Here is a 24,290-nt window from a genome sequence, read left to right as displayed (position 1 = left end):
GCACGCTCGGGCACGGCCACCGTGCATGTCCGCGTCCTCGACGCCAACGACAACAGCCCTGCCTTCGCCCAGGGCTCAGTCACAGTGGAGCTGCCCGAGGATGCGCCGCCAGGGTCCCTGCTGCTTGACCTGGACGCTGCCGACCCCGACGAGGGCCCCAACGGTGAGGTGGTCTATGCTTTCAGCAGCCAGGTGCCCCCCGAGGCACGGCGGCTCTTCCGCCTTGACCCACGCTCGGGCCGCCTCACGCTGGAGGCTGCCGTGGACTATGAGCGCACCCGCACCTACGAGCTGGACTTTGCTTTTCACTACCTGGTCTGAGCTCTTCCAGCTTGATCCTTCATTGGTGGGAAGCAGTGTAATTTTAGTGAAGCAAATGAAGCTACATCCATCAACTGAAGTGTTCCTGCTGTGCAAATATCTTTACATCAGCAGCCACTCGAGCACTTTGCTTTCTGATCTGCCTGAGACATTGGTTTGAGCCAAGCTGCATAGGTATGTGCTTACATGTTTATCCCTTGTTAAGGCAGCTTTACTAAAGGACAGTAGCTTTCCATTTGTGTACATATATTTATACATCAAGAGAGATAGGTTTCTATTTGTGCATAAAACAGAAAGAAGAGATGTTGATTATGTTGAGATTGTCTGTGATACATATTTTGTCTCTTCCCAGAAATGACAGTCCTCAAAAAAAAAAATCATACAGATCTTTGAAATTCCCTCCCCTCAAGGTTTCAAACTAAAAGCAGATCTCAAATCATTCTGCTGAAATCATATATAAAATAGCATTTGATGAAACAAACTGCAGCTTGATCATTTCTTCCTGTGTTCAAAAAAATGCTTATATCAGAGATAACACTTCTATTGGTGTTTTAATATTAGACTGAACTTTTCCAAAAGGCAGGACTGCTCCTCACTTGGAGGATATCATTTTACATTTTGTACAAATCAATAATTCAGAAATTTTTGCATGGCAAAGCTTTGGAATTTTATCATGAATTCTTCAATTATATGTCTAATTAGGATGGTACATTGTGCTGATTTTGACTGGGGTAGACAATTTTCTTCACAGCAGCTAGTATGGGGCTGTGTTTTGGATCTGTGCTGAAAATAGTGTTGATAATAAGCGATGTTTTTGTTACTGCTGAGCAGTGCTCACACAGAGTCAAGGCCTTTTCTGCTTCTCACCCCACCAGCGAGTGGGCTGGGGGTGCACAAGGATCTGTGAGGGAACACAGCTGGGACAGCTGACCCCAACTGACCAGAGGGATATCCCAGACCATATGGCATCATGCTCAGCATATAAAGCTGGGGGAGAAAGAAGGAGGGAGGGACATTCAGAGTGATGGCATTTGTCTTTCCAAGTAACCGTTACGCGTGATGGAGCCCTGCTTTCCTGGAGATGGCTGAACACCTGCCTGCTGAGGGGAGGTGGTGAATGCATTCCTTGTTTTGCTTTGCTTGAGTGAGCGGCTTTTGCTTTACCTATTAAACTGTCTTTATCTCAACCCACAAGTTTTGTCACTTTTACTCTTCCAGTTCTCTTCCTCATCCCAGCCAGGGGGAGTGAGCAAGTGGCTGTGTGGGGCTTAATTACTGGCTGGGGTTAAACCATGACATACATATATATAGAAGATGACTCACAAAGAAAATGTAAAGCCTTCTTAGACATAAACAAGGCCCTGTTAGATTTTGTGTCTCAAAATCTATGTAGAAAACAGTATCCCACCTGCATGTCCCCTAGCCAACAGAAATTCCCTTTCTCTCCCAAATTCCAGCTTTCTCAAGCCCCTGTAGCAAGAGTGGCAGAGGCTGACCAAGTTTTTATGCATACATGGTTTGAGTTTTAACAGGGGCTTCATAAAACTCACTGTGTGAAGATTTGTGGTGGGCAGAGAGCTTCAGAGCCTGTACTTGAAGCAATTGAAATCAGGCTGATGCAAGACTCAACTAGGAAGCAATGTCTGTGATACAGCTTTTATGGTCAGAAAAATAGGTGAGTATTTCTGACGATTCATCTAAACGTGGTAGTAAAAATCATGATGCATTTAATGAACAGAGAGGGTCGTCTTGGTTAAATTTAGAGCAGAAGTTGGGGCTGAAGGGTGAATGCTGAGAAGGAAAGCTGGAAGCCTCCCTGCCGGCTAATCGTCAGTGATGCAGAGCAGCAAAGCCTGCATGTGAAGTAATTAGTCATAACTCTGAGCTCAGGGAGGGAAATGCCCTCCGTCAAAAAAGCAGAGCAGTCTGATAAGCTGGTTCTTCTTCCTCATCTAATTCAAAAGCCTGGGTTACATACTGCTATACCGCCACAGCAGGTCCCTAGGTTCTCCTGGGAGGGGCTGACAAGAGGCAACTGCAGCCAAAGCAGGGTTCAGTACATTGGGGTGAGGTGCTGGATTCACGCTGTTGTCTGCAGTAGAGCCCGTGTGCTTCTGTGGGTGGGTTGATGCTCCTGGATGCCTAACCAAGAGTTCTGGACACCCTAATATGAGACAGTCTTGAAATGGATAAAAATTAAAGTCACCTGTTCCCATTCCTAAAGCAGCTTTCAGCAGCAAGCAGCTACAGTCTCACTGGGTTTGGGGATCTGTCTGTTCCAGGGTCCTACGTGCTGCCAGTAAAATGTGTGCTTCAGCCACTCAGCATTTAAATCTGAGCCCATCACTTTGCAGGGACTCTCTGGTCAGTGGAAAGATACAGACCTTTTCTGAGAGCTTGGCTTGGAGACAGGCAATGGGGGCAACTTAGATGCACCAGTGACGTGCCTGACCTCCCCTTTGCCTGTAAGGGCAAGGGGCAGCAGCCCTGTCTCCTTTAACTTTTAGATGCCTGAAATTAGGTGAGGAAAATCCCCAAACACCATTAAATAAGAGCACACATGATCCAAAGTGCAGATGAGTGAACAGGTAAGCCCAAGGCTTAGTGCCTGGGCAGGGCCCCTTGAATCAAATATTTTCTCCATCAGTGCTATTTCACTGTGTATGTCCTAGTTTTTTTCTTTTAGTTTTTGATTAACATAATTGAGATTTTTGCTAGCATAATTAATGCAGACCTGTCAATTAAACTCCATTTATTTGCCGAACATGGTGTGGCATCAGCCCTGTGTCATGTGCAGCAGCCAAGACTGTGTGGCCACACAATCTCTCCACTGAGGAGAGCTGCCCTCTCCTGCCTGCTTTTCCCCAGTTCAGGAGGCAGAGGTGAGGAGGGGACACAGGGACACAGGACTGGAGGCAGCACTCTTTCACTGAACCAGCATTAATTCCATGGCCCAAACTGGCTACAGCAGCTGGAGATCACAAAATCCCTAACTCCAAGCTCCTGCAGAAGTCTCTGGTAGTCATCTACAATGGAGCAAAGCACCCTCAGCTCCCTTCATGGTCAGTGGAGAGAAATACACACTTTTAGGGCACAAATCATCTCCTGAACCAGCCAGCTAAAATAGGTCTGATGTTATGCACCGAGAAGTCCCCCATCTCTCCTTACATGCAGCCTGCAGTGACAGTAGATGCTTGCACCGTGGACATCCAACATTTAGCGAAACAAATCTCACCCTATGTGCTTTCAAAATCTGCCTGCTAGTTTGCTGTTAGCAACTGTCATGAGACCATCTGATCTGAGCATACTGACAGTATGTATAGCAAAATGAGGGAGCTGTAACCAACGTAGATTAGATGAAGATATCTAGTAGCATCAAGACAAGGACATTGGGCACCAACTGACTCACAATCAGGTGCCAGTGTCCAGTTTTTTGGCATCAGGGAGAGGACTAAAACAGCACAAACACAGAAACGGGTAATTCCCACAGAATCTTCCAGGTGTACCTGCACAGCCATTAAGATGTAGCTGCAAAGCCCAGGACACGCAGGAGTGATGCTACAGCAGCACAACCATGAAATGCCTCATCTCCTGAGTGCCCCAGAGATGTTCTGGGACTGTGGGCTTGCAATTGCCACCCTGGAGACCTCGGACAGACATCTAAAGCTGGTTTGTCACTAAATTACATTAATTTTCCCAAAGTCAAGTCTGTTTTGCCTGTGATGGTAATTGTCAAGTGATCTCTCTGTATCTGTCTTGACCCATGAGCTTTTTCATCTGATTTTCTCCCCCTGTCCTGTTCAGGAGGGTGAGTGAGTCAGCAGCTGGGTGGGGGTCTGGCTGCTGACCAAGGTCAACCCACCACACGCATGAAGGAAACAAGATCCCAGAGATGTCTTCTATGGTGCTTTAGCCAAAAAGATAAAATCAAACTTCCACTGACCTCCTCTTCGCTCCTGTGCCTCTTGAATGCATTTAAGGATGTTTTATGATGTGTGATGGTGTCAAACACAACTGTGAAGTGTCTAATTCTGGTTTCTGCAGTGCATGCTCTAGATGCAGGACTCCTCGTAAAATGGGATGGCAGCACTCGTGCTTGTAAATGGGTATGGCTGTGACCTCTAGGATGGGGGCTTAATCCTGGGATCTCAACACATGCAAGAGGTGCTCCAGAAATGCTGCCTGGACCAGGCCCTGAAGGCAGAGAGATACCAGGGTGGGATTTAGCCGAAGATTCAAACAGATGTGCCTTTTGTGGCTGATGTGCAGAGGTCTCAGTAAACAGTAGGCATCTACAGTCCTGTGTCAGACAACAGCGGCTGGTCAGGGGAGTCTAGAGGGTTCTCTGGCTCACAGTAGGCACCTGCATTTGCTTAGCAAAATCACTCTCTAGTCTCCTATAACTGTGTTGACTACCTCACCATTGTATATGACAGCAGATGCATCTGCCTCACACATGTGAATATAGAAAGTCAGGTCGGTGCGCTGTCACCAAAGGGGATAGTCCATCCTTCTCTTCATGTCCAGCTTCATTTTCCCATGACTCCTTTGCCACTAGCACCCAGGAAAGTCATCTGCCCAGGGGCAGATATACAAAAGTACCAAAGCTGGGTAGATTTCTGCATGTTTAGCTCAATCAGGGATCAGACAAATGTCAGACACTCTCAGGGAGGGGGCAAAGAAGGAGGAGGCTCCCAGGGCCTGGAAAGAAGGCAGGACTGTGCTTTTGGGCTGCAGCCAACAAGTACATCAGCCTGTATGTAACGTAAAACCTCTTGAGGCTTCTAGGTGATTTCAAGGTTGGCCAAGGAGGAACAGAATGCATTCTGGATAATTTGGAGGCTTGGCATCTCTAGTGATAATGACCCCTCACTCTTCAAATGTCACCAAAGCCCAAATTTAGGCTGAATATCATGAACTAGTACTAACTGGGGACAAATGTTACTTCCCACCATATATACCTGTGTTGTGTTTGTGTGTGTGTGTGACAGTGGGTTTGATACTGGGGGCAGGGGCTACAGCAGTGGCCCCTGTGAGAAGCTTCTCAAAGCTCCCCCAGCTTCAAATTGGACCCACCTCTGGAGAAGGCTGAGACAATTAGCAACAGTGGCGGCACATCTGTGATATTGTATTTAAGAAGAGGAACCTGGAAGCAGGGGTTGGAGTTGCGGGGACGAGTTCTTAGGAGGACACCTCTGCAAACACCGAGGTCAGTGGAAGAAAGGAGGAGGAGGGGGGCAGGTGCATCGAAGCAGAGACTCCCCTGCAGCCCGTGGTGCGAGGGCAGGCTGTGCCCTGCAGCACATGGAGGTCCATGGTGGAGCAGATGCCCACCTGCAGCCTGTGGAGGACCCCACTCTGGAGCAGGTGGCTGCTCCCAAAGATGGCTGTGGCTCTGAGGGAAGCCCCCACTGTTGTAGTTCGGTGCTGGGAGTACTGAAACATGCGGGAGGGACCCCCAGTGCAGCAGTTTTGGAAGAGCTGCAGCCCATGGGAAGGACTCATGTGGAGGACTGTCTCCCGTGAGAGGGACCCATGCTGGAGCAGGGGAAGTGTGTGAGGGGTCCCCCTGCTGAGGAGAAAGGAACAGCAGGACTGACCGCACCCCACCATCTCCTGTCCCCCTGTGACTAGGGAGGGAGGAGGTAGAGAAATCAGGAGCAAAGCCAAGCCCAGGAAGGAGGGGTTGGGGGAAGGTGTTTTTAAGATGTGTTTATACTTCTCACTGTCCTACTCTGTTTGTTAAGTGGTGGTGTTTGAATTAAATTGATTGTCCTTTTTCTTTCCCTAATGAGTCTGTCTTTTGCCTGTGACCATAATGCATGAATCATCCCTCTCTTTCCTTGTCTCAATTCCTGAGCCTTTTGTTTTATTTTCTACTTCCCATTCCTGAGGGGAAGGAGTGAACAAGCAGCTGTGTGGTGCTCAGTTTTTCTCTGGGCTCAAACCACGAAAATGTCAGGGCCTTCAAGCCTTCCATTTTTAAGAGGATACTTTCAAGAAGCAACCTGGAGTTGGGTTTCCCCCTCCTTAAGCAGTGATAAGGATCCCTCCTTGTTCCCGTCCTTCCTGATGGACGCATAAAGCTGGTTTTACACTCCTGGCCACAATGCTCATGGCAGTGGGTTCCCCACCACTCTCAGGGCTCCTAGGGCATGCTGCCCATCCAGCAGTAATCATATTGGATTGACATTCACACTGGATTAATGTTGATTCACAGGGAGCCAGGGACACTGATGCAGGCAGGGAGGGATGCAGGGATCAGGAACAGGACTGGCTTCCTTTGGTTCCCCCCATGCCATGGTGCTTGTGGAGGGTTAAAATCTTGGGAGCTGAACTGGAAAGGGATCAGATAACCACCAAGTTGAGAAAAGTAGTGACAGCCTGGATGTGAGAAGCCAGTGGGTTCATTCACTTGGTAATTTTTTTTTTTTTTTAAGCGGGCATTAGCATCCTCAGGGTCACAGGCATGAGCACCCATTTTTGCCTGCAGCAGGCAAACTCCACTTGCCCATCAGCTCTTCCTGCAGAAGGCATCCAGCTTCTGTGCCCTGCCAGTACTTTCTGAGTAAAGGGGACCTACCAGCCCTGCACGTGAGGTAAGGAAGCAACCCTGAGTGGTGCTATAGTCAAATACTCTTCAAGGATGCAGATATTTTTGTGGTAACCCCATCCTTCAGGTTTGAAGGCAGGTCTCTGTTGCAAGACCAGTTGTGCTCCACTGCCCTAACCTATGCCGGGTGAATGTACTGGAGGCCAGAGATGGAGGCCACCTCCTACCCATTCTCCCCTCCCAGGTGAGTACTTCAGAATCCAACACAATGTCCACTTTCCAGCTACCTTCAGCCATGAAACAGTTGATTCACAGTTTACATGTGCTTCTTAAATGAAGGTATTGGGTGTCAGGAATAAGGTTTTATGGCCACATTTGTCCTCTGGATTATGGGAGTGCCATGGGATTTGGGCATTTCTGTCCCAGCATGAACACACAGGTAGCTGCAAGAGCTCCCAGTTAGCACCATGGTAAAGCCACTTCTGCGCTTTCTTCTCAATCTAAAGTGGACAGATAGTGGGAACAGCCTTTGTGCCCACCACAGATAGATGGGCACCAACACCTTCCCGGTATCTTAGGGTGGATGGCCCAATGCTGGGTGCAAGAAATTATATTTGTCCCTGCAGCTCTCTGCCAGGCAGCCCCTGACCATCTTCACAGCCCAAGTCCTGGGACCTTTCAGACATCTGCCTGGTAGCTGTAGCCTTCTGCCAGGGTGATGACCCCTGGTGCTGCCTGGATTGGCTGCTTTGCAGACTGTCACCATAACCCGTCACCAGGTATCAAGATGGGACAGCTCACTGAAGAGCAACCAGCCCAAAGAGCCCTGCAGAAAAGGCCTCCCTTTCCCCACAGGCTCATGCTCTGTGTAGAAATACCCCTCACAGTTGAAGCAAAATGGCTCAGGGATAACTTGGATTGAATGCTGCAAGAAGAGGGGAGTTTTGCATCATCAGAGACCATGATGATCGACAACTCTAAAACCCCATCAGAGGGACAGAGAGACACAAAGAGAAGGAGAAGGGGCAACAGTTTCCTCCCTTCACCTGGAAAGCTCTTCTCACACTCACAGTGAGAGGAAGACAGAAAAAGCAGGGAATTTGAGGGGACAGAAATGAGGGACCCACACAACATGGGACTAAGCTGTCTAGAAGCTGCAAAGACACAGTGGTTTGGGAGGACAATCTGCAGTAAAATAACCGATTTCATTATGTACAGAGGATCCTCAGCTTAATTCATCCTCTCTTTTCATTCAAAACACGTCCACTGGCTTTGGAAGAAATTCAAGAATCTTGACCTTCCAAAAATCCTATAGCAACTCTAAGAGCAAGTTCAGTGGACAACTAGCTAGAGAATAGCATGAAAAGGCACCTCCGCAGATCAAGATCTTAAAATTGCTTTTGCCTACAAATTTGCTACTGCCTGAATCTCTGCGTGTGGGACAACAGTGCATTTGGCCTGTGACCCCTGAGTGGGGACATCCCATCCCCAGCTCCTTCTGTGGCTCAAGGCCTCCTCCCTCCCCAGAGTTTAATTTCACTGCTGTACAAAACACATTCCTCCTCCCTCCCTTGGGGGCTAGACCACCTCAGAAGAGGGATTCAGCCAGAGCTGGCAGCCTGTTGTGACCTTTGCCTGTTTGAGTAATGCAGGATAACCAGAGCTCTGAGATACTTCTGAACACACAGCTTGGCAGGATGTTAATTAAAAGAGTAACACTACCTCTACCATTTGCAGGGCTATAGCTCAGAGCATTTTATGAATGCCCAGGAGGTAAAGGAACAAGTTCAAGGCCACACAGCACATCTGTGAGAGCTGGGAGTAACCACCACACCAAGTGCTTTTTGTTTATGTGTCAGCATACAACGTGGCATATAAAATTAATCCAGGACAAGACCAGGTGGATGCATCAGAGACCAGTGGCATGAGAAGGTCGAAAAATTGCTTCCAATTACTTTGCTTGAAAAGGAAAGAGCACCTTGCCTCCAGCCTCTCTCACCAACACCAGCAGCAAGCCATCACTGTCCAAATCACCTTTATAAAGGTCCCCACAGTCCCTTACTCCCCTGTCAGATGATAAGAAAGAGGTTCCATCTGTTGCTTCCAAATTCATGGCTCCTTTGGGCCCCGATGGGTAAGGAACTGGCTGGATGGTTGCACTCAAAGAGTTGCAGTCAACAACTCAATGTCCAAGTGGAGACCAGTAACGAGTGCCGTTCCTCAGCGGTCACTGCTGGGACTTGTGCTGTTTAACACGTTTGTTGGTGACATGGACAGTGGGATGGAGTGCACCCTCTGCAAGTTTGCTGATGATGCCAAGCTGTGTGGTGCGGTCGACACACTGGAGGGAAGGGATGTGCCATCCAGAGGGACCTTGACAGGCTGGAGAGGTGGGACTGTGCAGACCTCATGAGGTCAACAAGGCCAAGTGCAAGGTCCTGCACATGGGTTGGGCAATCCCAAGCACAAATACAGGCTGGATACAGGAGTGTGTTGAGAGTAGCCCTGAGAAGAAGGACTTTGGGGTATTGGTGGATGGAAAACTGACTGTGAGCCAGCAATGTGTGGTCATTGCCCAGAAAGCCAACTGTATCCTGGGTTGCATCAAGAGAAGTGTGGCCAGCAGGTCGAGGGAGGTGATTGGCCTCCTCTCCTCCACTCTCATGAGACCCCACCTGGAGTGCTGTGTCCAGCTCTGGGACCTCTAACATAAAAAGGACATGGACCTGCTTGAGCAGGTCCAGAGGAGGGCCACAAGGATGATCAGAGGACTGTAGCACCTCTCCTATGAAGACAGTCTGAAGCAGTTGGGATTGCTTAGCCTAGAGAATAGAAGGCTCCAGGGAGACCTTATAGCAGCCTTCCATCCAGTACTTACAGGGGGCCTACAGAAAAGGTGCAGAAGGACTCTTCATCAAGGAGTGTATTGATAACACAAGGGGTAATGGTTTTAAAGTGAAAGGGGGTTGATTTAGATTAGCTATAAGGAAGAAGTTCTTTATTGTGAGGTTGGTGAGACACTGGCACAGGTTGCCCAGAGCAGCTGTGGCTGCCCCCTCCCTGGCAGTGTTCAAGGCCAGGCTGGACGGGGCTTTGAGCAACCTGGTCTAGTGGAAGGTGTCCCTGCCCATGGCAGGGGGGTTGGAACTAGATTATCTTTAAGGTCCTTTCCAACCCAAACCATTCTATGATTCTATGATGGCCAGGGTTCTTCTTCATTTTACCACCCTGATGTGATCCAGGTTTTCTTAGCAGTTATTTATTTTTATTTATTTACATGCATAAACTGATTATCTATGTAACAACTTTAATCAATTATCTGTGGCAAAGAACTTCTCTGCAACTTAATTAGCAAAGTTCTTCCCTGACCTAGCAATATCTGATTGCATCATATAAGGACTTAACTTTGAAATGGCAACACAGTTCATTAAAAATAACTAATAGCTGCAGGGCTTAAAGATGTAAATGTTAATTTTCTTAATGAGGAAAAAAAGGGCATGCAGACTCTACCTGTCTATATTCATTATACTGTGTCCACATGGGATGACTCACATTTGCAAAACTCAGGTTTAATTAACATGCTTATTTTTACAATGGTATTTCTCATTATAATAAATTAAATGTTTAAACAGCCAGTGCAAACATTTTGATCCAAGACAAAAATGCTTGCACAGTGCTAGTTTAAGCATTTAATTTATTATAATCCTTTCCATAACAAATGCCTTAGAAGTTGATTTTTTCGCTGTGAAAGGCTATTAGTATTATTTCCTCTGGTAATGTTTAATCCAAGACAATCAAAAACGTAAGGCGTGAACAAAATTGGACTGGAAGCAATGATGATAAATGAGATAGTGAAGGAATCTGCCTCCATCGGTAGCTGTGCCGGAGCCTGCAGCTGGTGCCGGCTCTGCGGCGAAGCTGTGCCCTGACAGGCTGTGCTGTCATTAGGAGCTCATACACAAATTAATCAAAGCACATCCACTAATCCAAAGAGCTTTTGGTCCCCAATGGCATTTACCCCGACCCTACCCACAGCTCCCCAGCGTACCGGGGGCTGGGGGTCTTTCTGAAGGGCTCCTTCCCGTTGAAGTTCGCTTTCTTTTAAACCAACCCTACAGCGTGCCCCGGCTGGGGGAGGGGGGTGGATGTGGCTCTCGAAGCGGGGAGGGGGGGCAAAGACCCCGGCAGGACCCCCACATCCCCCGGCTGCTGCTGCCGGCTCTGGCCAGGGCCGCCGCTAGATGGGGGTGCGGGTCCGGCCGTCCCCGAAACTGGGGATGGGGGCGCGGATTTGAGGAACATCAGTCGTAAATGGAAACAGCCGATTCAGGAGACTGCAGCATCCTCTGCTGCGAAAGTGGAGCAGAAGGGGGTTATCTAAGATCATGATGTCTTGTAAGATTTAGGACCTCTCTGGTTAATGTAGCTCCTTCTTTTCATGGGGTTTCCAGCCTGGGTATCGATGCAGGATAGGAGGCCGAGCCATGAAATGAGCAGTCACTTCACACCACTCCAATAAGGTTCAGCTATTAAATTCTAAAAAGCTAAAAAGCTCACGACCCAGCTCCTGTGTGGCTGGAGTCCTGGGGGCAAACCAGGGCAAGGAGCGTGTTCTTATGCCTTTGGCATAAACTCATGGAAGGCCACATGGCTCCCCGAAGGGATGCTCACTGAGCGGGCTCCATCAGCTCCCACACTGGACCTGGACTGGTCCAGAGGCCCCGTGAGAGGCCGGGACAGCAGGGCATAGCGAGGCAGGCCAGGGGCTCCCCAGGGGCATGGGGAGAGCAGGAAGGGATGCACAGCCCAGTTAGGAGCTGGGAGCCAGCCTCCATCCAACTTTCCCTCAACTTGTGCTCCCAGGAGATATCTCCTGCACCTCCTCAGGGGAAATCTCCACCTTTGAGCTGGAGTGGTGTCTGCAGAAAGAATTGGGACAGGAGGCAAATTCCTCTCAAAGCAGTCAGAGAGGAAAAGTCTTACAAGGGGTAAAGCCAAGGCAGGGTCATACAATCAGGTGAGAAAAGCCCACACGTTTAAACCCCCTGGGCCTGCTAGGAAAACACAAGGCAATGAGCCACCCAGACTGGGGACAGTCACGCAAGGACCCACTGAGGGTCCCCAGTGTAAAGCCACGGGCATCCCCTATGACCATCTCACCCTTGCATCCAGGAAATCTCCCACCCTGGCTCGGTGGCCTGGAACCAATGTCAAATACCCGTAGCTGTACAAGATATTTCGGTGATGCTGAGAAGTTAGCCTGCAAGTCACTCCAGTTTAGTACATAATTCAAAAGTATATAATTTGAATTAATAAATAAAGCCCTTTAGGGGATCTCATTATGCTGTGAAGAGCATTAGCAAAATACAAGTTGTCAATCAGTTTAGCCAGCTGACAAGCTAGAAACCAGCCAATGGTCTAGGCTGAACCAAATCAGCAAAGGAGAAGAGAAATCTCTCCCAGATTTACCTCGGATGAATGACCATGATAGTGATTTTTTGAAGAAATGGGCATTAAAACATTCATCGACAAATTGCCAAGTCTCCCCAAACCACTGAATTAAATTCAGGGGTTGCTCACGGTCTGACAAACGTCCTGCCAGAAGGCACCCATTTATTTTTCATTTCTTGCTGCTTGACAAATTGCTGTGTTCACAAAAACTCAGGGGATTAATAAACTGATCCCACTGCTTAACTAATTGCAAAAAGCCAAAAAGTTATTTGAGTAGTAGTACGATGGTCATTATAGAAATATCCACTGATTTTGGAAAATTGAGGGCACAACATTTTTACCTCGGAGGGCAACTTTATGTAGGCCACAAAGTGCCTTGGGTATTTCTTAGAGTCCTCGAGTTTATTCATGTATTATTTCCTCGGATATTCAGTATATTTTTCCAGCAGGCAAGAAACTGGGTCTTCTGTGTACAAGTTTCATCTGCTCAAAATGTGAAAAAATACAGATCCCCTTAGCACATTCTGCTACAGTAGAAGCAAAGTGTAAAAGAAAAATTCCAAATATGTAGATTTAAAAATAAAAACACAGAACTCTTTCCTCCCTAAAAGGGATGTGAAGCAAAAAAACCCTGGGCTACAGATAGGTCTAGACTTTAATTGTCAAGTTGCCTAAGAAGAATTGTTGGCCTGAGGTCATTTTAATCAGGTTGCATGTCAGCTTGCAAAATCTCCAAATTAACTTACAGCTCGGGGAGAGAAAGATGTTTTTCTTTCCTGAAGAACACAAACAGATTGTTGTGACATGTTCTCAGTCATCATGACAGATCAGATCCCTGCTTTGCGCTGCGAGCTGGGAAAGAAGTCAGCCGCTTCTCCAGCTCCTTCAGAGATTTGGGCATCTCCCAGTTTGTCAGACTGGGGATGGAGTTTATAGAAATCCTTCTGAAAGTGAGGTTTATATGCAAAGACTCTGATAAAAAAGATTGACCTTAATTGGGAAGCAAGTTTCTTTCACATTTTTTAACAACCTCCAGGCCTTCCTAGCAGTCTGATGAAAGGGAAGTTGTGAAAAGAAACAATCTGTATTTATGCAGCAAGAACTATCATATCCTGAGCTGTGCGGGGAATGACAAGGAACCGACTCATCCTTTTAAAAAAGGGATTAATTTGCCATTTTATTCCAGAGTTTGTAAAAAAGTAAGGCTGTGGGTGGATTTCAAAACAGGCTGAGTACTTTAGTTAAATTTACTACAGGCTCTGAACCTGTATGAGACTTTGCATATTGCTGTGGAGCTGCTGACCTGTGATGGTGTCCTTCCCAGGGTGTCCTCAGCCTATGTGTCCAGTTCAGTCCCTTGGCTCTAGCACATTTGGATGCTTTTTTCTTTTTACTTCTCCATGTCCCGTTTTTCATCTGCATCAGTAAATGGCTTCAATGGGATCACAGGGGGAAGAGGAAGCACAGGACAGGAACTGGGCTGGTGACTTGGTTTCATCTTGATGGACTAGAGGGAGAGACAAGTGCAAATTCATGACAACTCACCAGTCTGGTGGTCCCCAGAGGTCTGCATCTAAACTAGTAACCAGCAGTGTCTTATTCACAGGAAGGGAGAAAGAAATAGATGTCTCCAAATGATGATTCCTCCAACTTCTAGCTGCTGTCTCTTTCTCTTAAACAGCTCAGGCACTTTATTTAGGGAAAATTAATCCATCTGTCTCTGGTAGTGGCTGAGGGCTCAATATTCCCTGAAGCTGGGAAAAGACACGGGCAGAGCAGCGGGAGTCCTCCCAAGACCCTGTCATGCCACAAATGTAGACACATGCCTGGGCAGAGATGGACCTCGGACCACTTTGCCAAGACAGGAGAAGATGCGATGTGCAACAGGCTCTCGTGTGCTCACTGAGAAGGAGCCATCCTGAGTAGTTGACATAAGACTCCTGTTCCTTTAAAACTGGATAGGACAAGACAGTGTGGGGATATCTCTGTCAGGACAACCCCTGGCATCAGGGGAAGAGACTGTATTTCCCCATCCCCGCTTTTTTCCTTGTGTTATTCTGCAAGCCAAGAGAAATCACAACCATGCATCTATGGGTAGAAGCTGCTTGTTTCTTTCTCCCAAAGGCCTCCACACTGACAGCAGAAAAATCTTCATCTTCCCTGTTGTACAAGTATGAGGACTTTTTATCTGTTTGTTTGCTGGCTCCCTGACATTAGCCCTGGTGGGACCCAGGGCAAGGCAACCATGCCACATAACCCAGATGTCAGCAAACTCTTAATCCCAAGGGACAGACCCCTGGGGTGAGATTCCCGCTGCAACCTCTCCAATTAGACGGCTTACCTCCAGCTTTGCCTCTGCTTTAGCCATTTCTGACCTAACATATTTTATTGTTCAGCCTCCTAGTTAAACGGCTGGGAAGCTCTGGATGTAAGCACACAGAGATTACTGGTTCAATAATAGAGTCGGGGACGTTGGCTTTACTTCATTTTGCTAATAAAGCTGCAAAATAAAGCTCCTGACTCTTCTTTCATCAGCATCAGCCCCGTGAGTCTCTCGCACGTCTCGCCTGGTGATTAGAGCAGAGGGCTGGGAACATGAGTCTGGAGTTCAGCCCTTAATGAGCCGCCCATTCAGTGTGTTTCACTTGGGGCTCTTGACCTCCTTGCACCTCTGCCAACTCAGCTGTAAAACTGGCTGAAGGGTGGACCTCGTGGAAAACAGCCACCATGCCCCAGTTGAGTGTTGAGTCCAGTTCCATGGGTAAACACAAAATAAAAATCAACAATTTAAATCTGCTGTGACCCAGCTCAAATACCACAAGGAAGTCAGGCCTTGCCAGTGTAAACAGCGTCAGTGTCTGGGGTCCCCCATTACAATGTCAGAGCAAATCTAAGTAGTGTCCCTGCAATTTGTGCTGCAGTGGAGGAAAAAAAAAAAAAAAAAAAAGTGCTGCAGACACCAGCACAGACAAGGCAACGTGGTGCCAGAGTGGTACCCAGGTTCATCAGGATCTCCAGCACCAAGCAGTGCTGGGGAAACCTGGGTGTCATGTGCTCATCCAGATGGGGATTTTTTCCCTCAGCCGTGGGGAGCAAGGTCCCCATTACTCTTTAAATCTCTGAGCTGTGAGACAGACCACAGCCCATCCCTTCTCCAGGAAGGCTCCTCATGCAGAAACCAACATGAGCCATGCCAAGGACAGGAAAACCCTAGTGCTCTCTCACACCAAGTCCAAAACATTTCCAAACTGTCCAACATCCAGGATGGCTGCAGCTGCTGGCACTTCTGTGAGTACTCATTGCTCAGTGTAACAGAAGGAGATGAAAGGAGGAGCTTATGTCTGGTACAGCTTGTTTAGTGTGTTAACACCTTCTAGTTATGATAGGGATGCTGAAGAGAAGTCCTGCTTCGACCATCTGACCTTGCCCAACACACACACACACACACACACACACACACACACCTGTCTACTCACATGAAACATGGTGGTTTCTCTCAAAGCTGAGAATGTTTGGGAGATTTTTCCATTTTTAAATGGGAAGTTGCAGATCAGACTCAGAGGTGGCATAGAGGAGCCAGAGCTGCCAAGCTGGCACTTCATGGGCAAGCAGTGAAGAAAGGAGAGGCACCATCCTTTGGGATTTCAGTTGTGTGGGGGTCAGCCTTGCACATGCTGTTTGTCACAGCAGGCTTAGTAAAGTGGAACAAGAAACTGTTTTCAGGCAGAGCAAGAGAACCTGGGATCCAGTCAATCCAGTTCTGTGGCACGATCATTTGCTCCCACACCTTCTTTGCCCTCCTCATACAGTCCTCCACTGTGCAGTCATGTGGTGATGAGACTCCTGAACCAGAAAGCTCTTCCTTGGGCATCAACAAGAGTCCCAGATGTACTTCTCTGCATCTCTCAACATTATCCCACCTTGCACATGCAGACATACCCAACTAAGCACAGCCTGGGAAAGGGCTGAGGTTGAGAATTGTCTTACAAAGCCTTGTCCATACCAGGTACCTACCACTTATAACCCCAGCTGCTCTGCAGAGTGCCCTTTAGTGACTGGTGACTTGTAGGTGTGGAAAAGAGGCCGGCATGAAGCATCTCTGGAGTTGGGAAGGTGGGTATTTACTTGGTGTTTCCACCGTACAACATGCTGGGATTGGTGCGGGTGTCTGTGTGTGAGCCCAGACCTTCAGCATACAATGGAGATCTCTGTTCTCATATAAGGATCCTTTCGCTGAGGATATTCCATCCCTTGAGGAAGATATGCTACCAGGCTTTAAATAATTAAACAAATTACATTACAGGCAAACCCAAGTTGATCTTTAAAATGCATATCCTCAGAAGGCAAGAGAAAGTGCTTTATGCCTTCCTCTGACCTCTTCACACATTAACTAATTCATCGCACAAGGAACCACCCAGCTGCATCTCGACCATGGAGCAAAGACTATGCCAGTCACCTCCATCTTTAAAACCAGTATTGCTGCAGCTGGAGGCCAGGTTTCTTCAGTGTCAGCAAGTGCAGGCAGTGGGGGAACAAAGCTCTTTTCTTTGGGCCAAACTTGCACAGAGGACATCGCTCCCACAGAGCCATTTGCTGGTCTCAGCTGGGAAGGGAGGACTTCCATTATGGCAACGAGATGCTTTGGAGCAGCCGTAGCCACCTTCTTGCAAGAGTAGAGAGTCATGTATGGTCACAGGCAGGGACAAGTAAGGCTTTCTGTGGGCAGAGGCAAGGAAATCAGCTACCTTGAGCATCTCCTCTGGACTACCAAGGCCATGTATGGTGAAAACGTTCAAAGGGGAAGGCAGAGCAGCTGTGAGTTGGTTATCTCTACCTAGTGGAATACTGCAGAACATTTATCTAGCTCTCTTCAAGCTAATTCTTCTTCTTCCCCAAAAAGAGCCTCAAAACTGCCTGGAAACAAGTCCTTTCTGTCTCTGTGAGACTGTGTGAGGACGGACAAGAAGCTTGAGGCAGTAACCAGAAGGTCTGTCAGCAAGGAGTAAGTCTTGCCGGAGAGGATCAGGGAAAGACCAAGCCCATCCTCGGTCCTCCCCGATACCCCCCCCCAGCCCAGCAGTAGGGCTGGGCTTCGCCCCTGCACTCACAGGACCCTGTGGAGGACAAACTGGTGTACAGAGGTCACTGCTACCTCCTCTCCAATTAGTCTGGTTTCCTTCGGTGGTGTTTTCTGGCTCCTCAGCTCTCCCCCATGCTGTGCATGGCCCAGAACACATGGGCTATAACATGTGGAACTTAAATTATTTGACAGTTTCCCCTTTTTGGGAATGCTGTGGAAATGGCTGCTTGTGGCGCTGTGGGGCAAGCCCTGAGAAATGGGGTTGTGCTGGGGGTCCTGGGAGCCATCTCAGCTGTAAGCCCCATGGCAGCCAGCTCTTCTCAGGAGCTCACAATCCCTTCTCCCACCTCACCTCGCCCTCAGGTTCATGGGCTGCCATTCCTCCCTTTATTCCTCACTCTTCCAGGATGTCCAAGGTAAAATGTCCACAGCTTTTTTCATGCTATTTCACAAGAATCTGATCCCCTCAGCAGTCCACAGCAGACACACATGAGGACCCTGCTGCTTCCAGCTTATCAAATCACATCTTTGGGAAGGAGATTTGGCCTCAGTCAGCATTAAATTATCATTGCTGTTACTGCTAGAGCTTGATTATATAAGAAAAGACATGGAGGACAGGGAGTGTCCAGAAATTTATGATTGTTCTTGGCATCTCTCTACCCTATCTTTTATCTCTCAGGGAAGTATTTATCCAAGCTGTCCAAGCTGAGCCATGGCACTGTCTGCTGGATTTTCCAGTGAGAACTTACCCATTTTCTCCACTATGTCCCACCCTAAGTGCAGAAGTCCTCAGATGGAATGCAGCTCTCACAACCTTCAACGATGAACGGAGATCCCCTGGTCCAACTCAATGGACAGGTTATACATAGTCTCCATGATCATTTCTGAAGCCCAGCAATCTCAAGAAAAGGGATGTGAAGTGGCAAAAAAAACCCTCAACACAGCACTAAAATTTAGCTGAAGACATGGTTGTTTGTTGGTTCTTGCACTCTCCCAGGTTTAGTTTCTTAAATCTGATGTGAGGGAGGTTTATTTAGAAGATTTTTATTTTTTTTTAAGTAGAGATCTCAATCCGGGGGAAGAGGTATTATAGATTGGATCCAAAAAAGCCTCATGTAAGAGGCTAAATGAAAGAACAGAGCGTAGGCGAATAAGGATTAAACTTGCTGGAATCAGCCCGTGCAAATGTCTCACTAAGATAATGAAAGCAAAAAAAAATGTTTAGAGTTTTGTCAGAAGGGTGAGTAAAATACACATTTCAAGAGATTGGATTTGTGAAAAACATTCTGGTGCTGCAGGCGCCTCCGGGACAATCTGATTGGAAATATTCTCTAAAGTCAGGACATGAAATTATTAGAAGAACAGTGCATAGATCGAAAGAGAGAAATAGAGTTGATTAGTTTAAAAAAAAAAAAAAAAAGAAAAAGTCAGGCTCAGCCTTTGCTACAAAGCAAAAAGAAACTTAGCAGATTTCTCATCAAAGTGTAAAGAAGCCTCTGGGAAAGAAACAGATTGATGCTACCAAGTTGTTTAAGATAATAACTATCTCCAAAGCACAAAGCTGTGGTTGGAGGTTAAGAAAGAAAGTAGCCTATGAGCAATTTACACAGAATAGCTACAAAAGAGACCACATCGTTAAAGGTAGGAATGAAAGCATGTAATGACAGCTAGTTATTTTATTTTATTTCTTTAATTTGAGGAAAACAGAAGGCACAGCCACTAGCTAAATTAAGAAGAATAAGATGGAGACATATGGATAGATGGGATTCAGCCCTGGGGAAAAACAAATCAGCCTTTATTGTCCTGGGGTGATGAAGAGCAAACTGCGATGGGCCATATGTCCTCACCCGACCGCAGGAGAGGAGGAAGGATTCAGGATGAGTGAGGTCCTGCACTGAGCACATTTTGGGCCATCCTTTCGAGTGGGGCCAGCTCAGCTGCACCATGCCATCCTCCTGCTGGGGGCACACTCTAAGCAGAGCAAACAGGGATGCCCATCTTCTCCAGAGTAGTACCAGCGCAAGGGATATTGCAGGGCTTTCCAGGGAGAATTTCACAGCCTACCAGGAAAAACAATGGTTTTGGTGTTTGAAATTTCATGTGTTTATGGTCAAAGAAGGGAGGATCGTGTCAGCACATCCCATGCACAGGGCAGAGGGGAGAGGAGGAAAAGAAGTGTCCCAGAGGCACCACAACATCCAGGACCACTGCAGAGACAAGAGCTGTGGTGATGACATACATACATACATGATCTTTTATCCTTTGGTCTTACTGCCAGCAAGAAGCCTTGGAGTTTCTCAAAATCCTCAGGCTGTCGTGGGTGGGGGGGGGGGGTGCTGCAGGAGTGGCTTCTATAAGAAGCTATTAAAAGTTTCCCTTAATGTCCAATAGAGCTCCAAGATGAACCTGCCCACTGGCCAAGGCCAAGTCCATCAGGACAGTGGTAGTGCATCTGTGATAACGTATTTAAGGGGAAAACCCCCCTGTGCGCCTGCAGCCAGAGAGATGAGTGAGAATATATGAGAGAAACAACTCTGCAAGACACCAAGGTCAGTGAAGAAGGAGGGGCAGGAGGTGCTCCAGGCACCAGAGCAGAGATTCCCCTGCAGCGAGGAAGCAGATCTTCGACTGCAGCCTGGGGAAGAGCCCATGCAGGAGCAGGTGGATGTGCCCAGAGGAGGCTGTGACCCTGTGGGAAGCCCACACGCTGGAGCAGCTCCTGGCAGGAGCTGTGCACCCATGGAGAGAGGAGCCCACGCTGGAGCAGGTTTGCTGGCAGGACTTGTGACCCCCTGGGGGACCCACGCTGGAGCAGTTTGTGAAGAACTGCAGCCCATGGGAAGGAGTCATGTTGGAGAAGTTCATGGAGAACTGTTCCCCATGGGAGGGACCCACGGTGGAGCAGGAGAAGAGTGTGAGGGGTCCTCCCCCTGAGGAGGAAGGAGCAGCAGAGACAATGGGTGATGAACTGACCACAACCCCCATTCCCCATCCCCCTCCGTCACTGGGGGAGGAGTAGAGAAATCCGGAGCAGTTAAGCCCAGGATGAAGGGAGGTGTGGGAGGAAGGTGGTTTTAAGATTTGATTTTATTTCTCATTACCCTATACTGATTTGATTGGTAATAAATGAAACTAATTTTCCCAAGTTGAGTCTGTTTTGCCCATGATGGTAATTGTTGAGTGATCTCTCTCTGTCCTTATCTCAACCCATGAGCCTTTTGTTATATTTTCTTTTCCCAGTCCTGCTGAGAAGGGGAGTAATAGAGCAGCTTGGTGGGCACCTGGGATCCAGCCAAGGTCAACCCACCACAATACCAAAGCCAGGATTTTCTTATTCTGTGGGACTTCTTTCCCCAAAGGACTTTGATTATTCTGAAGAGACATCAAGCAAGTTGAAGCCGAATCAACACCGTGTTGTGGTGGTGTAAACCCATGGAAAAACAGAGCAGTGAATCAGGTGCCTGGTCTCAGTAGCCCTCACAAATTTCTGTTCAGGCCATCACAGAGTTCAAATAACTATTTGGAACACTTAGAAAATGAAGGTGAAATTCATAAGACACCATGAGAGACTTACAGAAAGGCACACAGCATCACCAAATCTTTCTCATTCTTAAAATTTCCATTTCTCCTTCTAAACTTTTTCTTTAAACTGAAAAATAACAAGAACATGTGCTTCCTTGAGACAAGCCAGTACTATCAGCTAAGCAACCTCACTTTCATTGTAGCACTCCAAGTACTCTGAAATGCTTTTCAGCCCGGAGGATAATAGTATTAGACGACCAGAAAGGCTGTCCTGTAAAAGACTGTTATTATGATTTCCAGTCTCAGAAGTTGGCTTAATCCAGCTGAGCACACACATGTTATTTAGAGAGGAGACTGAGCTCAGACACTAGTATCATCATCATCTTTATTGCAAATGAAGAATTCAGCTGGTGAAAGGCAAGTCACGGGGTTTTTTTTGTCCTAAGCCCTGCAAACACTGGCTGTTGCACTCATCTTTGCACTCTGCAGCGAGTGTCTGGAGCTGCTGAATGCTGAGCTGTTTGTATGGATTTGCATCTGTCTAAAAAAATCCTGTTTCCTCTCTTGTCACCTAATCAATCAAACAGCAGAGTATGTGCTCCCACACCATCCGAGAAAAACAGATATGTGCCTACACAAAAGGCAAAGCATGAGCATAGGGGTTAACTAGAGGTGGTAAGCTGCAAACCGTATAACAGGAACATTTTTTTTCTCCTCTGTCTGCTTGAAATTTCATGCTGCTCTTCCTCTGCCTGTGGAACAAAAGAAGAGGGAGTGATGCTCTGAGTTGAGAAACAAAAAAAAAAAATATCTGGGATTGTTCCTTGCATGAGAAAAATATGTTTGGAGGATTACTCAGAGGATTTACACTTTGACTTGAGGAGGAAATGCTGCACAGCTGCTTTCTCAGGGTTTGGGCAGAATGGCTCCCTCCCAAAGGACCGGTTCTCCCACCCACACCTCCCCTCACGAGCAGGACCCGTCTCACACCCCAGCCCACCAAGGACCAGCAGCTGGGCACCCATCCCTGCGGATCAGCTCGTGGCTGGCACCATTGCTTGGGATCGCAGGAGTCTGCCCAAGCCAAACCTGCCAGGGCCACCACTGCCCCATCAGAAGGGTGGGGGTGAGCCCTCCCACCCCATCCTTTTTGTTACCAGGGGTGATATTGCACTTCACCACACAGCACCTGGAGTGAAGATACCTTCGCAAATATCCAGCACACATGTATTAATTACCCCCATTAATTCTTGCACCAATAGTGTGTTTGCTAACACTCCTCCTCAACACCCTCAGCTGCCCTTTTGCTAGCCAAAATAGCACAGATGCCCTGTGTCCTTCCATTTGCACCCCGGGGAAGGAGTCATTAGGCACTCAGATGAGTACCAGGATGGGGGGACAGCAACTCCCCCACCTCAGTCACAACGAAGCAGCTCAAACAAACTAAACCCCAGTGAGCAGCAGCTCTTTCTGGGCAAGCGCTCCCTCCCTGGCACATTTTCCCATGGGAGACAAGCTCAGGGGCCTTAAAATAAATCTGTCTTTTTAAAGCAGCGATGCTAAATGGAAGTTTGAGATCAAAGGCTGGGATTCTCACATTTTGCCAAGATAGACATATCCATTCACGAGATTTTTGGTGTAACAAAATACTTGCTAATGAAGAGGATCATAATCTTATTATTAGCCCCAACCTACAACAGTATGTCATTCTAGAGCGGGCTAGAATATGCCCTAGTTTAGGAAGTTGCACAGTAGGCTTTGCTTTTGATTTAATGAGCTGTGATTGTGTTTATTTTCGGCAGCAACTATGCCTGTTAAATTTTTGTTAAAGGTCTGATTGTTAACAACAGTAATCAATGGGAAGGATGAATTTGGGTTGAAGGGAAGGAAAACAGGGATCGTGTGTCTGGGATTCGGTCTGCAAGCACATGGAGGGAAGGCAATCAGCCAAACAGGCAAGTTTTTTCCACTGTTGCGCTGCTTGATGATGGTTTTTAAGCAATTGGTGATGTCAGTGAGGGGATTTAGACATGAAAAACAAGATAGATTTTTGCAATGGGGTGCAGAGGAGAGACAAGCGCAGGAAATCAACTGCAGAGGCTAAACCTGCCTCTTGAGGGCCCACAGAGCTGGGATGAGCCTCGTGGGACAGGGTCATCAGCTGGCCTCTGCTGTCAAGACCCCAGAAGGTTTAAGATGGGGGACATGTCAATAGTGTGCAACAACTGAGCAAGGAGACATAGACCTGCCAGACAAGCAGAATGAAGAAGAGAGGGGAAGAGAAATATGAACGAAGATGCATACTTTGGAAAAAAAAAAAAATTGCTATGGCAGGGCTGGTTACCATAGGTGCTGCTCCAGAGAAAGATGGGGCCCCACGTGGCAGGGTCTCCCCACTTTAGCAGCCCCCACCCCAGTGTCATTGCCTGTCTGGGTAACAGGAGCTGAGCCACTGAGCAAGCAGGGCAGGGCAGAGCAGGGCTTTTTGCAGTTTGTTTTTTTCCTCTGCTTCCAACCTTACAAATGATGCTCTGTGTTTGACAACGTCAGCCCCAAAGGGGTCCAGCACTGACTGTTCACTCTCCAGCATCAAAGAGTGCACACAGACACATGTATGTGCATGTATGTACCGGCAGGACATCCATATGGTGCATAAAATACGGATGCTGATGGACACACGGACAGCCATACATAGCCAGTTGTAGCCCTTAAAAGCTTCCTATGTACAATATTAGAATGAGCAAAAAGATGAACATCCCTTCCAACACAAATTCCTCCTCTATGATCCCACTGTACTTTAGATACTCAAAATACCAACAGCATCATGAGTGATGAGGAAATGGAAGAAATCCCAGGCATGTGTCCACTTCAGAGGTCAGGATGCAAGGTGACATGTTTAAATGAAAAGATGAAATTATCCCCCGCACTTTGCCTCCACTGATCCTGCGCCAGGCCTGGGCTCGCTGCTCCGCTTCCCGGGCTGCGCCCGGGCTCGACAGAGGGCTCAGCTGCATGCAGGGCTGTTTGCGTGTGCCACGCATCGAGGTGTTTTGCAGAACAGTCACCGAACAGCAGCTTGTCAGCTCCAGCGTCTGTGAATTCCTGTGGCAAGTGTAAAAAAGCAGTTAAAATGCTGTTCTATTTTAAAAGTTGCTTTTTACGACGACCGTCTGTCTGCTGGGGCACCTCTTCTCTCCACAGTAGGATGGGGGGGAATATATATGTGTGTGTGTGTGTGTGTGTATCCCCTATATCCCCCCGACTTCCCCGTCTCTAAAGCTGGAGAAAAGCTCCAGGAACGGGATAGGATGGGATGGGATGGGATGGGATGGGATGGGATGGGATGGGATGGGACCTGACGGG

This window comes from Athene cunicularia (genome assembly GCF_003259725.1).
Source record: "Athene cunicularia isolate RWA chromosome 1 unlocalized genomic scaffold, athCun1 chr1_part1, whole genome shotgun sequence".
NCBI classification, from domain to species: Eukaryota; Metazoa; Chordata; class Aves; order Strigiformes; family Strigidae; genus Athene; species Athene cunicularia.
The sequence above is the reverse complement of the archived record's forward strand: the minus strand, read 5'-3'. Positions refer to the sequence as shown.